The sequence below is a fragment of the Martes martes genome (genome assembly GCF_963455335.1).
Source record: "Martes martes genome assembly, chromosome: 2".
NCBI lineage: Eukaryota > Metazoa > Chordata > Mammalia > Carnivora > Mustelidae > Martes > Martes martes.
The window spans coordinates 44560352-44576836 of NC_137889.1; the positions used below are offsets into that span (position 1 = coordinate 44560352).

Genomic DNA, 16485 nt, shown 5'->3' on the forward strand with positions numbered 1-16485 from the left:
TTTTATTCCATGGCCCTTCTCTTCCCAATTATTGTAATATGTAAAAACAGGCTCTAGGCTGGTTTTGGTCTATGGGCTGTAATTGGCTGGCTCTTTTTTTTTTTTTTTTTTCCTGTCCATGATTTTAAAACTATGTGGAAGAGGGCAGGGAAGTTGAAGAACAATCTACTCCTCACAAGCCCCCTCTCCTCCACGCCCCTACCTCCTCACCTCCTAGAGCCTACAGTAACAGTGAACACTGCCTCCTCCCCTACCTAGCAGCCCTGGCCATGACCTCCCAATAGCTGTGCTCCACTGCCTGGCTCCAACCTGTTTATCAGCGTAAGACATTCTTTTAATTTAGCAATCTACAGAGGTCTCAGATGAAAAGGCTTCCCCTGCCCTCTTTCTCAAGCCTGACATAATTAGCTACATCTCAGCCCCACCTCCTATTCTCTCCTTTAATGAGCAGTGCCTTTCCTGAATCATCTTAAAGGAGAAAGCAGCCCCTTGGTATCAATTAAAAGAGAAACACTTTCCAATGCATAAACTGTAACAAGCTGTGAACAGGTACAAAGAAAAATCTAGAGCACTGCTAACAGAGCAGAGAGCTTTGTGAGGGTTGTCTCTCACTCCTTTGGAGGAGAAAAGAAAACAGGGCCAGCATGCAAGGTAGTATGTTACTCCTGGTGAAAGAGGCTGCACTCTAGAATCTTTGAGCCAGAGACTCAGGAATGGGCCAGTGAGCAAAGCACGCCCAAGTGTTTGAGCCCAGTCTTCTCGGGCTCTTGGATGGAGAAGCTGTGTGCAGCCCCAGCGAACTGAGTCTGGAGGAGATGATTTAAGACAAGTGTTTCAGCTCCATGTGAAGTTACATCTCTCTCATTTTCCTCCCTTGAAGTGAACAATCAAACAAGCCTTTTTCAGGCAGGGGGGGATAGGGAGGTGGTGGGTGGCGTCGTGAATCTCTGGGTTCTCCAGGAAAGCCAATCTGATCATTGTGCATTATCAAGCACTCTGGGAGCACTATTGCTTGTTAGCTTCAATGCATGCATTGCAGAGACTCCGTGCTGGGGAGACTGGTCCGTGTGCCAGGACCGAAATGGGGAGAAGGGGTTAGAAGTGGAAGGAATGTGCTCTTGATCTATTCAAACGACACACGTAGCAGAGCCGGGCATGGATCAGGAAGATACCTGTTCAGAGGCACCCTGGCAAAACTGGGGTGCTGGCAACATTAACTTTTGAGTCCTCCAGCCACACTTTGGAAGTCCTATGTTCTCGTGTTGTCGTCTTCATTTTCTGAGGCAGTGGGTACAGTCGCTTACATGTTAGTGTCAATGCCTTTTAGTACCAAGACTGTGTTTCTCTTACTCCCGGAAATAAGTTCCCTATCAGAAAGTACTTGGCAAAATTACTGTTAAGGTTGGAAGTGCCCTTTTCCTATCACCTAAATTCTTACACGGGCAATAGCCTCGTCCAGGGATCGGACTGGTCCTGATGCTTAAATATTGCAGATTCAAAGTTGCCCTCCCAGAAGGGATTGCATGGAATGCAGGGATGGTTTTCTTTCCCCTCTTGAGTACATGACAGAGAAGGAGACGCTGCCCTGAGCCCAAGCTCTCAAGTGACGCAAGCCCCACCCCCCCAGATCAGGAAGGAAAGTTCATTTACAGTGGCTAAAGTGATTTTCAATTAGTAAAAGGCTTTCTTACATGTTATTTTATTGTTGATCCCCTGCCCACCCAGCAACCTTGAGAGGTTGGAAGAATCAGGATAATAATAGCTTCCGTTTATTGTATGTATCATTTCTTATGATTATTACGATGAAACTTCACCTTCACAGAAAAACAGGCTGATAAAACTTGGTTAAAATAATAATAATAATAATGGTTGCTGTGTGCCTGCCCCTGTTCTGGATGCTATGTTTTTTGATGCCTTCGTCTCACATGAGGAAATAGAGGTATTGAATAACCTAGACCAGGTATCCCGCAGGCAGGAGGTGACAGCATTGGACATGGTGGAACAGGGTAGGTGACATTAAAATTGTCCTCAGATGTCACATGTGTAAACAGATAATCCCAAAGTTCACCAGGGGACAGACACCTCAATGGTAGAGTCACCTCGTGGTGGCTGGATCGCCTGAACCATCTCAGAACCATCTCAGAACTCTTCCTCCTGGACCAGATTCTTGGTATAGCTCATAACTGGTTTCTCCAGAAAACCTACTATCACCATAATTTTTGTACGGGCCCATTCCTCAGACAGGGTATGGTAGAAGCCAGGAAGTAGCTACATATTGATCTTATCGCTGGTAATTAATGACAGCCACAAATTAACAACCACATGCACAAATTGATTTCTAGAGGTACAATAATGTACCTGTCATGCCATATATTTATGTGTTTAATTATCAGTTTCATTATGAATTTTAATGAACTTCCAATGGTTCGAGATATTCATATCCCACTAGGTATGTCTTCTTTCTCATTCATGGATGGATTTTATTCTCCAGAGTCCTAGAGTTGACTTTCATACATAAAGAATGCTAGAGTTTCTAAATTCTATTTTTATTTCTTATTTTGTTCTCACATCGACAGGTAAGGTCCACTGGTAAAGAGATGAGTTCTTCCTTCAAGATCTTTGTCTACATCCACCAGAGAGAAAGAGGTAGAGAAGTGGTATCCACAGTCCCAAGTCTCTGCCCCACTGCTACAGTAAATCAGTGGGAGACCTGAGGGGAGTCACTTGACTCCTCTGGGCCTCGGTGTTCCCATCTGTAAAGTGATGGGCAGAGAGGGAATGGAGAAAAGGAGTTGTAATGTCTGAAACAGCCTCGCCCGACTCAGATTCCTGTGAACCTGGCTGAGGGCTCTTTCTAGAAGCAAGAGGGTGAGAAGAGGGATTGGGGCCACGTTTCCTCACCTGTCCCTGCCTTAAACGCGGACTCTGCCTGGGCGGGGTGTGCGCCAGCACGTTCTGTTGTGGGTTCGGCTCTTAATAAGCAACAGTGCTCGGGCTCCAGCCGGGATTACTGCGGCACTATTCACTGGCAATTTGGAGCCTGGGCCACCGGGAAATTGCAGACAATTTGGATGAAAATGGTTGGAAAATTGCAGTGTTTAGGCCTCTCCCACCAGCCCCTTCATTTTTTTTTCTTACTTTCTTTTTTATTTCTTCCGTCCTACCACCTCCCCTCCCCTGCCCACCACAAAATTACTCTACAAGAAGAGGAACAACAGACTAGACTGGCTAGATTTTTTCCTAGTCTATGATGTATTTTATAAACAAGCATGTAAATTGATACAGAATTTAACCACCCTCTGACAAAATGGCTAAAGGACTAGAGAGGGAAAAGAGGCTCTACGTGAAAACCTGAAAACCGGGATTAACTACAGTGCTGGGGAGTGTTTGTCTTGGTTAATTGGATTTCTGATCGGATGTGGCTAGGTCAGGAAGCCCCTCTCCTGTTTCAAATTGTGCCAGAACAAGCCCACTCACCTCTCTTAGCAGTTAATTACTCAAAAAATGTCAGACGCTGCCTCATTCAAAAAGAATTGGAAGAAGCCACCTTGTTAAATAGAAAATAAATGATATCTTTTTATTGATAACTGAGATTCATGGTCATGGTGCTGAAAATATTTATCATCTCTCAGTACAATAGATGGAAATGTATAAAGTGTGGGGGATAAATTGTACAGACTGTCAGGGTTGTGACAAGCATCAAATGTTCTAATCAAGCTGCCCACTTGACATTTGTCTGTCTTCTGTATGTCCACTTGATTTCTAGCCTTCCCTTAAGTTCCTCCACCGAAGGCAGCCCGTTCCCTTTCTGGACACATCTAGTTATCCTGATTCCCCCCATTATATTTAGTCAAAATTTGTTTCCCTATATTCACTCAATCAGTGGTTCTAATTCTATCCCTTAGGTCAATACAGAACAAGTTGCTTTTCATTTCCACATGTCAGCACTTCACATATTTGAAGAAAGTTTCCTTCTCTGTCCTACAGAGATGATGTAGTCGAGTTGGTAAGAACTCAGACTCAGGGACCAGAGTCCCAAACCGCCCCCTACATTAATTCTATGTGTGTGACCTTGAGGGAACTTAGAAAAGAACTTCACCTCAACTTTCCCATATGAGAGATGGGAATTGTAATGATAGGTCCCCCTGAAAGTTTTCTAGGAGGATTAATGAGGACAATATAAATGAAGTTCTTAGTATGCACCTCACTCCAAAGTAAGTATTGTGGAAATATCTTCTGTGACCATGGCATCGTTTAAGACCTCTTTGCCCTGTAGTCTCACTCTTCTGAACAGACTCCAGTTTATTTCCATTATTTTGGAAGTGTAGTGTTCATTCATCAAGTTTTTAATGAGCAGCTACTATATAATAGACAGTGGATATATAGGGGAAGCAAGCACCTGCTGTCATAGAGTGTATAGTCTCTTAAGAGTGGTACCTATAAGCAAATAATTCTTTAGCATGTTTATTATATGTGCAACAAAGTGGGATTATGGGATGCCATAAGAGCAAATTGCGAGGGTACTTAATTGAGGATAGAAAAGCCAGACATTAAGTTGAGACTGGAAGATTAGGTCAAAATGAATCACCTGAAGTGAAGATGATTGGAACCAGAGGAAGACTCTCTGAGGTTAAAAGCTGGAAAGTCTGAGGAAATGAAAAAAGCAGTGTTTCCAGAAAATAATGACTTGGGGAGAGGGCTGTGGGATGAGATTGGAGCTGCAGATAAGGGGTCTAGATCATGTAGGAGTTTGTAGCTTGTAATAAGGATGTTGTTTTTGAAAGGTTTTAAGTAAAAAGAGCAATGATTATATATACACACACATATTATGTATATTATGTCTACCTATCTTATGAGAGAGTGAGAGATTATGATTATTTTGGGGGTGGGTAGATAAAGAAGACAAGAAAGGGGACTTCACCACAAGTCCAGGTGAAAAATTATAATAAAGATGGAGTATAATTATGGCAGCAGAGATGGAGAAAATCAGTACTTTTAAAAGAAATTTAGAAAGAAGAATCAACTGGATTTGGTCATAGACGAGATGTGAAACATGAGGGTCCCATCTGAAGGATGCCATGATGTCATCATGACCAAGCAAGGATTGGAAAGTGAAGCTTCATTGAGATGGGATCCACCAGAGCAGGATCCGGAGTTTGAGGTGCTCGGGTTAGGCAGTGTTTGGGTAGAGCATTGCAAGTTAGATTTGGATGTATGGTTCTCAGGCTCTGGAGTTTGGAGATACAAAGCTAGTTTATAGGGGGCAATGGGTCACAGGGGGTATGGACTTGCCTAGGGAGATAGTGTAGAAAGAGGAGGAAATGGGACATGGAGAGCCCACAGAAGCCAAAAGGTAAAGGTTGGGTTACAGAATTAGGAGGCTGGAATGGGGTTAAGAGGAAGGAAAGAAAGAGAAAGAAAATCAGGAATACTTTCCGTAATGCCAGAGAAGCCAGGAGTTAAGAGTGTTTCAAGATGGAGGGAGGGAATGGTCAACAGGGCTGTTGAAAGACTCCAAGAGGACAAATGACAGGAAAACTGAAAGATGTCCAGTGGGTTTAGTGGTATGGAGGTTGCCGGTGACTTTACTGAGAGCCTTTTTGGTGATGCGCTGGGGGCAGAAGCCAGACTGGAGTGGACTGAAACACCTTTGGAAAGTGAGGAAGTGGAGGCACAAACATAAACAAAATTTTTGGAGGTATTTGGCTGTGAAAAAAAATAGAACTATACACCTAGCTAGAAGATGGTATAAGATTTAGAGTTTAGGGGGGTGCCTGGGTGGCTCAGTGGGTTAAAGCCTCTGCCTTCAGCTCAGGTCATGATCTCAGGGTCTTGGGATCGAGTCCCACATGGGGCTCTCTGCTCAGCGGGGAGTCTGCTTCCCCTCCTCTCTCTCTGCCTGCCTCTCTGTCTACTTGTGATCTCTGTCAAATAAATAAATAAAATCTTAAAAAAAAAAAAAAGATCTAGAGTTTAAAGAAATTGTTATTACTACTATTAACGGGAAAGATTAGAGCATGTTGGAAGCCGATAGGATTGATCTGAGGGGGTGGAGAGGTTAAAGACCTGGGGAGAGGTAGGGTAACTGACGACTCGGACACTGCTTAAGGAGCTGGTGGTGGACACTGCTTAAGGAGCTGGTGGCCAGGATCCTGAACACTGGGCCTCTCCTAGGAGCGAGGGACCGCAAAACGGCTGTCAGTTTGGGAGTGGGAAATTGCGGGGGTCCCACTGGATGTCTTGGGTGGTCCAGTGAAGTAGGAATCTAGATTCTCTGTGCGGGTGAGGGGTGGACAGAGGGTGGAGGGTGGCACGGTGTGGAGTGGGGCTGTTCCTCCACTGTCCTGCTTCCCGATACAGTATTGGTCACAGAGGTGGGATTTCACCACCGTGTCCTGACTATGCTCAATTTATCTCCCCACCCCCGCCAAGCCAAACTTCATCATCTTGAACATATAATTGGAATTTCTGATTCAAAGTGTGTGTGTGTGTGTGTGTTTCTTTGAACTGAATCTTCTCCTGAAGGAAGTGCTTTGCTCTGGCAGCAGGAGGTGGGGGTGGGGGCTGAGTAGAGGCAGCAGAACAACACGCTAGCTAGCTAGCCTGGGACAGATTTAATGCAACTACTCACAGCACCCTCTTTCATTCCTGGAAGCACCCTGGTTTGTGTTGCAAGTAATAAGGTCACTCAGCATTTTAGAGATATTGTCAGAGGGTAGCATTTTGTTCCCTGAGCCCTCCGGTTAATTGGGTCTCAGGGAGTCACACTCTGATGATATTCTAAGAGCCTGGACCTTCTTTACCCTTCACCCCCAACGGCTGAGCCCTTGGCCAGAGCAGATAGGCAGCTACAGCCCTACTGTTCCCCCACCCTAACTCTGACTACCAAAGCACACAGACTGGACATACCCACAAAGGAGTGAAAGTGCGAACATTTGATTTTGCCACAAACTGATTAATGTGGTTGGGGGGGGGGTGAGGAAAGCAGGCCATTCTCTCTCTCCCAGAGTTAGCTCCTGGGGCTGTAGTGGCCCCAGCCACTCTTTGGAAAGCGTTTTCCAATGATAATTAATGTGCTCTTGGTATCCTTACCTTATTGATCTCTCTCCCTCCGTCCCTCTCTCTCTCTCTCTCTTTTTTTTTTTTTTTTTTTGGACACCACATATCCGAGAGCACTTTGGTACACTAAAACAGCCACAAGCACAGTCCATCGATCTATAAAAGCCTCTTGAAACAGAGAGGGGTTTTTTTTGGCCGGGTTCAGAGAAACCTCAGCAGCCAGAGTTATTTCATCCTGCCTGAGACACATCCAGGGGTTTTACTCAAGGGGAGGAGCAGATGCCTCTCTTGATCTTTCATTTCAGGACCCGTTTCAGAAGACGATGTTCCTGGCAGGGGCTGTGTGAGTACGTGGGGTGGAGTGGGGAGGGGAGGGTTGTGTTGGGAACAGAAATTATGTGAAATTGGAAAATGTTTTTTTTTTTTTTTTTCCCTGCCTGGATTAAAAAAGAAAGAAGAAAGAAAGAAAGAAAGGCAAACGTACAAAATGTACAAAAAGCAAGTAACAAAGCATGAATGAGTTAAATCTGAAAAGAGGCAGTGAGCCCTGAACCCCGGGGGCCATCAGGCCCCAGTGAAAGGCTGAGCTAGGTAACCCAGGAGAACAGAACATTACTCAGCTGTGGTGCTACATCTAAATGAGGCTCGGGGTGGATTTCAGTTGAGCAAACATCTCTTGTATGTGAGTAACAAAGCCTCAGAAATAGCTTGAGGCCATATTTTAGCTCCTGCAAAGCAATAGCCAGGCATCGGAAGCCCCTTTCAAGTACAACATTTCATCTCTTCAGGTAAGGGGTGGTGGTGAAGGGAGGCAAGAGGGGGTCTTCTCAGAGGGCCTTTCAAAGCTCTGGAGGTTTCCTCACTCTTTGTGGGCTTCTGAAGAACAAAGAGCCAGAGCGTGTAGTCAACAGAGCGCTCAGGGGCAACAGCCTAAGGCCCTCAGAAGCCACAGGTAGTAACGCAGGAAAGAACATGAGGCTTTCATGTGACAGCTGGGAAGGGCCTGTGGACAGAGAGGGAGGCCACCTCCTGCCTGAAAGGTCTGCCGCAGCCCAGCTCTCTCCAAAAGCCACATTTTGAGAGGAACAGGTTGAGGTGAGGAAAATGTCCAGGTGACAGAACTGAAGTCACCCAAATCGGATATAAGCTACACTCAAGGATCAACTGAAGGGACCCTCTGTGAAGAACTGGGGTGGCTGCGAGGTGCCTCGGTCTTGGAGGGGTTTCCTAGCAGCGGAGTGGCTGGCACAGGCAGGCTGGAGTCCAGCACCAGCCTTCCTGCTGGGCACATTTCAAAGACTCGTGCAACCTCTCTGATCCTCTAATTTTCATCTGCCCACTGGGACTTGCCATCCCTGCTTTCCCTGCTTGACAGAAATGCTAAAATGGAGCTAAGAGGGCTGAATGGGTGGGGAGTACTGTTCAAGAAACAGTCATCAAAACAAAGAGGCAACCCACGGAATGGGAGAAGATATTTGCAAATGACAGTACAGACAAAAGGTTGATATCCAGGATCTATAAAGAACTCCTCAAACTCAACACACACAAAACAGATAATCATATTAAAAAATGGGCAGAAGATATGAACAGACACTTCTCCAAGGAAGACATACAAATGGCTACCAGACACATGAAAAAATGTTCATCATCACTAGCCATCAGGGAGATTCAAATCAAAACCACATTGAGATACCACCTTACACCAGTTAGAATGGCCAAAATTAGCAAGACAGGAAACAACGTGTGTTGGAGAGGATGTGGAGAAAGGGGAACCCTCTTACACTGTTGGTGGGAATGCAAACTGGTGCAGCCACTTTGGAGAACAGTGTGGAGATTCCTCAGGAAATTAAAAATAGATCTTCCCTATGACCCTGCAATTGCACTGCTGGGTATTTACCCCAAAGATACAGATGTAGTGAAAAGAAGGGCCATCTGTACCCCAATGTTTATAGCAGCAATGGCCACGGTCGCCAAACTGTGGAAAGAACCAAGATGCCCTTCAACGGATGAATGGATAAGGAAGATGTGGTCCATATACACTATGGAGTATTATGCCTCCATCAGAAAGGACGAATACCCAACTTTTGTAGCAACATGGACAGGACTGGAAGAGATTATGCTGAGTGAAATAAGTCAAACAGAGAAAGTCAAGTATCATATGGTTTCACTTATTGGTGGAGCATAACAAATAATATAGAGGACAAGGGTAGATGGAGAGGAGAAGGGAGTTGAGGGAAATTGGAAGGGGAGGTGAACCATGAGAGACTATGGACTCTGAAAAACAACCTGAGGGTTTTGAAGGGGCGGGGTGGCAGGGTGGGGGAACCAGGTGGTGGGTATTAGGGAGGGCACAGATTGCATGGAGCACTGGGTGTGGTGAAAAAACTATGAATACTGTTACGCTGAAAATAAATAAAAAATGGGAAAAAAAAAAAAAAAAAAAAAAAAAAGAAAGGGGAGTGATCCGAACCCTAGACTGCTGGCAGGGCGGGGCCTCAAGGAGCCTTTGCTGATCTCTTGCCCCAGGTTCCCCAGCTAGAGGCAGAACGGGGATGTCAGATCAGGTTTTCCTCCACTCAGTTAAAGCTTATCTTCTTAATGTGGTCATGAATCTCTTCACAGCAGGGCTGTGATCACAGGCTTGGTTGTTTTGTGTGTGTGTGTGTGTGTGTGTGTGTGTGTGTGTGTGTGTGGTTTTAATTCTCATTTCGAATCTTCCAAAGCACACTGACCTCGCTGCTCCACACGCAGTCAGGACCTGATGAAACCTTGTGGCTTTGGTCAGCATTAGGGCTCAGAAGGGCTAGTATGTTTGTATAGCAGTTTTTCCACTTTGGAATTTAAAGAATCCCTCCTAGCCAGACCCTGGTCCCTGGTTTTATAGCTAGAGATCCTCATCCCTAACAGCCTGGTGAGACAGGCTACCTGCTTTTCTTCCATCTGAAACAAAGGCTCTATTAGGGTCCTGAGGGAGGACAAAAGGAATGCAAGGAAGCAGGCAGCTACTGCTGGTTTGTTAATGAGCAGCTCCGTTCTAATGGCTGGCTCTCCAGGCCACAGGGGATGCTTGGCTAGGGATGCTGACCAGATTGGCTTGGGGAGGTAAGTGGACTTAACCTCCAGTGGCACCTGGCTGCAGTTGCTCCTGCTCTGCCTTCTTCTGTAAACAAAATGATGATAATGTGAATCAGGGAAAGAGGAAACACCTGAACGGACTCACAGTGGCGCTTTCCAGTACCTGGAACGGAGCAACGGACTTCATTTAACACCAGCCATCAGTTCATATTCTGTGACTGTCTACCTCTGAAAACGGGGTCTGCAACCCCCAAAGTTAGAGGTCTGACTAGAAGCATGCCCGTGCCTGGACAGAGGCCTCTGGAGAGGAGCAACTCCCTGCCTGGGGATTGAGGAGGAGGGCTTTCCTGTCCCTGGGAGCCCCAGGCTGCCCTACAGGACTCCTGCAGTTTCTGCGGGGATAGAGGTTTCCTGTGCTTTCCTTGCTCCCATCCTGGACTCGGCTAAAAACAGCAACATCCCAGGGTTCCTTCAGGGAGATGCACACTGGATGGATGTATTAATAAAGTGTGGGTTGGAGCAGGGCCAGAGGGGGCGGTCAGCTGTGGGCTGAGCCAGGCTCCTGTGTTCAGAAGAGCAAAGTGGGAGGAAGGGGGGCACAAGGATGTTGCCTGCATGTGTGCCTGTCCCTGTATGTGCATGCGCATGCTTGCCCATGTGTGTGCGTGCGTGCGTGTGTGTGTGTGTGTGTGTGTGTTTTGACACAGGAAGGGCAAAGTACTTCAAAAAGAGCGGGGCAGTGAAGCAAGTAGGGGGTCAGATGGCAGCACCAACAGAGAGCTGCAGTCTACCCAGAGCCTGGAGCAAATGGGGGTTTCCAGGTGGGAACAGCAGGGTTGTGACCCAGCCATCCAGGAAACACCTCTGTAGCACTCACAGACCTGCAGTTTCTGTGCTCCAGTATCACAGAATAAAAAACCAGCAGACCGGTCACTCTATGCCATACTGACAGCTGCGCTGTGCTGGCCTCCCTCCCCTCCTGTCCAGACCCTGCAGTCTCTTCCTGCTGCTACTCCACGACAGAGGCGATGAACATCCTGTCCAGGCTGGATGGTGAGGATGACAGCAGCCCCTCGAGGGGTACTACCCTGCCTCAGGCATTTCCATCCCCAACCAGTTTGCTTCCCCCAGCTTTGATGTTGATGCTCTCAGTCTCTCTATCAGCAAAGCTGGGAAAGTGTGAGAAACAAGGACTCTCCTGGGCTTGGAATCCAGCTCAGCCATTTCAAGCCAGGCTTCCCTGAACCACGGCTTCCACATCTGTAAAATGGGATGATGCTAATAATAGAGTTATTATGAGGATGAAATCAGATCATGCTCCATGGGTGTGTCTTATTAGGCCTTTGTGAGGACTAAATAAGCCTACTGTATATGGAACGTTCTAGAATACTCAAAGTGAGTCGACATGGGATCTGAACAAATGTTTGCTGCACCTTAATCCCAGCTCAGCCTTGACCGCCTCTACTAAGGCACCTCCAGCTCCAGGATCCTAAGGTGCCTCAGACCTCAGGCTCTTGCGTCCTTTGCTTGACCCCTTCTCTCATCTGCCAGTGTGGTTCCTGCCTCAAGGGCCAGGCCCTGCCACTCACACTGAATCCAGACCAAGGGGCCACATTAAAGACCTTTGAGGGGAAAGTCAGCTGTTTATCAAATTAACGGAATTCTCGGAGCCTGGCTAACACAGGAGGCATCAGATGTTAATTAATGAACAGCCAACACAGCCCCACTGCCGATTTGCATAAATATGCATTGTCAACCTGTTAGGTAAACAAAAGCAGGATAAAGTGCTAGGGAGCCGGATTCCTTATGCCTGCACTCCCAGTGAGCCTTTGCAATAGGGATTACAGCCTCCGCGATTTTTCCTTTTTGAAGACTTTCTTTTCCCCTACCCCATCCTCTAGTTAGAATTCAGCTTTCTTACCACTATCAGCTGCCAGACCCAACACAATGCAAACCAAGGCAGGGCTGGTTCTCACAGGAGCTAGAAGTGTCCTCTACCACTAACACCATCTGGGTCCCTGGGCTCTGTTTAAAGAGAGAGGAAGAGAGATTGAGAGGGAGAAACTACCATGAGGTTGCCCCCCCCACCCCAGACAACCTCATCTCAAATGAAGATATAAGCATTGGGTCTATCTATAAAACTCGCCTGATGGATGGTTTTAATCCTTTCTAATTACAGCTAATTGGAGCTGTCAATCGTTTAAAACCCTGAAACTGATGCAGGGAGGCCAGGCGATTCAAACTTACCCAACTGTACAGAGGATAATTAGATGCACTGAAGTTAATAAGCTTCGGGAGGGAAGCTCTCACTTTTCCTGCACATAAGGGAACCTCAGAAGATGGAGAGGAGCCACTGCCAGCCTTTTCCGGGGAGGCAGAGAGAGCTGGCAGCCTGGATGCTTCACACTGAAAGCCTGCTCCTTGGTCCCGGAGACTCAGCAGTGACAGCACCGCCGGTGTCTATCTGTTCATTTCAGCAAATATTTATCGAGTGTCTCCGCTGTGCTGGGCACTGTGGGAGGCTCCAGGGAGGTAGAGAGACAAAGTTCTGGCCCTCGAGGAATTCAGTCTTCGTTGGGCAGACCAACAAAACCGAAGATCCACCTGAGGCTCAGAGGAGCCTAACAACTCAGGGAACTCACTTTTTGCGATCCCTGGAGTCTCTCTCGGTTAATTTTCTGGTCAGAGGGTACAGCTGAATTGGCTCTAGCTTCTGGCCAGATTATTCATCACTTCAGAGGCTGTTTTCTGTTTTATTCTGTCTCCTGGCTCCAACAAGAAGACTCACAGGTCTGTGCCCACATCCTTCCGGCATTGACCCATCTGGCCTCTATAAAGGACGACACTACCCTCCTCACCAAATCTCAGTGGAGGAGGGCTGCGAAAGAAGTCTCTGCAGGGCTTTGGAGGAGAAAGTGTGGGTCCTTGGAGAGGTGGGCAGCTTCCACATGGGCCAGGTTGCCCGAGTAATGTGTTTTAAGCTCTCTTCTGGGGGTTCTTATACCTACAAATATTGACTAGCCTATCAAGCTGAGGCAGCTGCAAGCTCCACTCCACAGCAGGTCAGAGGGGAGTTCACCTCTGGTGAATGTCTACTAGGTAATTTACATCTGTCGTTTCCCTTCCTTCTCAGAAACCCATGTGAGTTTGTCAAGGATGTACCCGCTTTACAGAAGAGGAAACTGGGATGCAGAGAGGCTACACGACTCACCCAAAATACTATTGTAAATGTCTGAGTCAGGATTCACATTCAGTTTGGTCTAAATCCAGAGGCTACCATCTTGCTTTGTTTAAGAAAAGACCCCCTACCCTGACCACAATAATAGTGATAGTAACATGGACCACAGCTGGCATGGATTGAGATTCTCCACTTAACTTCAGAGAAATTGTAGGGAGCTTTCTGCTCAGTGGTGTCCCTTGGGGGAAGGCCTGGGTAGCCTCTGTGGAAATGAAATGGATCTGAAGTCCTCTTTCCACAGGACCTAGAAGCAGTGACCATGCAGTTCAACCAGCCAGATAGGAAATCTGCAGACATGAAGCCAAACTCCACAGAAATGCCCACACCCTACCTGTGGACTCACCTGGTTGGTGGTAAGAAGCCGACCGTCCAGCATCAGCGTGAAGGTCAGATTGGCACAGGATTTGGCTTCGAAGAGTTTAAAGTATATGGTACCTTACGAAAAGTGCCTGAAGTATGGGTATCTCTGGGACTCTCCGAAGCCACAATGGCCAGCTCATGTGCAGCAGCTTCAGGAGGTCCAAGCATACCCTCTTCCCCAGGGAACCCTCTATACTGGAAAAGAAATGGTTCTCCAGGACAACTCAGGTTGGCCCCCAGCTGGCCAGTTTTGCCCCCCACCAAAGTGACTACAGAAAGGAAAAAGCAGTGTAATAAAAGAGGAGGGGGAGAACATTAAGGAATTTTCCAGGATTTATCTGGTGCATAACAGTGCCTGACCCACTAGTCAGTCACCTGTGCAAAAATACCCAGGAAGCCACAAAAAAGGATGTGGACAAAAGTAATAAAAATAGGAGAACTTTGAGTAAGAGAGAATAAATTTTCTAATGTATGTGCATGCACACAAGAAGCTAGTATCTACACTTCAGCATTGAAGAAATGGAGTCCTAGAGAAGAGGGAAATTGCAGCACAGTCTGGCTGAGGACTGACAAGCAGGGGTGGGACAGGCACATTTAAAGTATTTAAGACTAGGGAAAATACAGAGAAGGAATACTGAGTCACCATAGCCCTTTGGAAATGTAGGACTAACTAACAAGGGACATGGTACTCAATATTGGAAAGTGGAGTAAGTGAACCTGTTCACACCGAGTTCAGTCTCTTTGGAGAGGGCAAAACAGAGAAAGAACAAAAACTATCAGGTGTCAACAGGAAGGCATGCTGGACAGAGAGGCTGCATGGGTCTAGGAGTCTGTTTTCCTCCCCATACCAGCTCTGTGGCTTTAGAGTCATATCACCTGTCAGAGCCTTAGTTATCTCATTCGGATGGCATATGTGGACTGTCTGCCTTGTCCATTCACATTTGTGCCCTTTTGGAAACCGGCTGTGAGCACCTCCAAGTAGGGGCATGGATACCCCTCTATGAGAAGAACCTCAAGGTGGCAGGCCCCAAGTTGGTTCAAGATCTGAACTCACACCTGGAGGGGCACTCCTGGAGGTGTTCAGCCTCTCCAGGCTACATGCAGAGTCTGGTGGGACCTAAGAAACCTTTAGGGAAGGGGACCTTTGGGCTAACCTTTGGTTTCCCTGTTGTTCCCCGGACCAGAGCCACAGGGTCTCTAGTCTTCCCCCAGATCCCTCTCTGGAGAGCTTGGCCAACTGACAGCAGCAACAGAGCTCTCCCTAAAGCTGGCCCCCAAGAGCTGAGCTCCTCCGGTCTGGACAAAGGTGATACAGCCACCGGAAGCTGTCACTCAGAAGCAGACACCAGAGATCAAAGAGAAGACCCAAGGAGAGGCTGGGGGCCTGTTAGATTCCACTTGCTTCAAAGACAGTGAGGCTGAGGGCTGACAGGCAATATGGAGGTCTGAAGTCTTCAAAAGCTGCTGTGATGTCAAGAGCATTGGCCAAAGCACACTTCACGTGTGGTTGCTGAGTACTGTGACACCGAGGTGGCACTTGTGGGGTTAAGGCAGCAGGGCTGGTCTCCCCTAACCCAACGAAGGTGGTTGCAAATAAAGAGTGTCATCCTGAAACAAACAGCAATGTGTGTGAGCATGTTAAGAATGTTAATTCCCAGAGTTCCTGTGGAGCTGCAAATCCATCCTGTCTCTTCAATGGCAAAGAAGAAGACTGATTTCCCCAGTGGCTCCTACTAGTCCCTCTCTTCTCCTCTTTCCTGCGGTGTTTATAGTGGGAACTTCAAGCCCGGACTTGATCACATGCTCTCTTGTTTTCCTCACTTTTTTTTCTCATGCCAGCAAGGTCTCCCTCTGCCAATCAGACAATTAGTTCCCAGAGGGTAGATCCCATGACTGGTGATAACGTAGCACTTGACTAGAGAGCTGTTTGCATTTTTCAAGTCTCTTTCCTACCCATTTGAATCACTTTCCAGTAATTCAACCATGCAGGGCAAGGGTGTCTGTACCCATACAACAGACGTGGACACTGACACAGGGAGAAGGGGAATAACTTGGTGGGGCTCACCCTGCTATTTGGAACCAGTAACAAGATCCCGTGTTGGACTTCTGCTACACAATGCCTCCCATTAGGTTGCATGTAGATGTCCTCGCACCATGCCCTAAAAACAGGATAGGCTCAAGAAACACTTGATAATTTACCTTTTAAAATAGTTCTTTTTATCTTAAAACTTCTAAACCTCAGTGTGGCCAATTAAAGGTGGCTACATTTTTTTTAATTTTTTTTTTCTCCCCATCAATAGATTGGATCTAATTCCCATCCCCTTGAAGCTGGACTAGACTTAGTGGTTTGCTGTAACCAACAGAACATGCTGGATTGAGATATTGCAAAGGTCATGCAGCTTCCACCTTGTTTGCCAGGAAACTTATTCTTGGAGCCCAGAGCCACCCTGAAAAAAGTGATTACCTCAAGGCTATCCTGCCAGAGAGGCCAAGGTGGGCACTCCACTTAGGTGGGTCGTCCCAGCTGAGCCAAGCTCCCAGCCAACCCTGCAAAGATCCAAGACATGTAAGAGAAGCCCTGTTGAGCCTTGCAGATTAGCCCATCACCAACTGAATGCCAATAAGTGGCCTTCATCTCTGGACAGGACACAAGGATTACCCAAATGAACCAGACTTGAGCTCCCGAACTGCTAAGTTTTGGGTAGTTTGTTGCACAGAAGTAGAAAAGAGGAGCATCCAGAGAATTCCCTGAT

At 47.0% G+C, this 16485-nt stretch overlaps 1 pseudogene across 1 annotated transcript in view; it reads left to right on the forward strand.

Annotated features, from left to right (window-relative positions):
• The window catches only part of LOC308338245 (small ribosomal subunit protein uS2-like), an 81927-nt pseudogene extending 67876 nt beyond the window's left edge, over positions 1–14051 (forward strand). Inside the window, exon 3 of the transcript in view lies at positions 13614–14051. The product of the transcript in view is annotated as a small ribosomal subunit protein uS2-like (transcript). The remainder of the gene's footprint in view (positions 1–13613) is intronic.
• The last annotated feature ends 2434 nt before the right edge of the window (positions 14052–16485 follow it).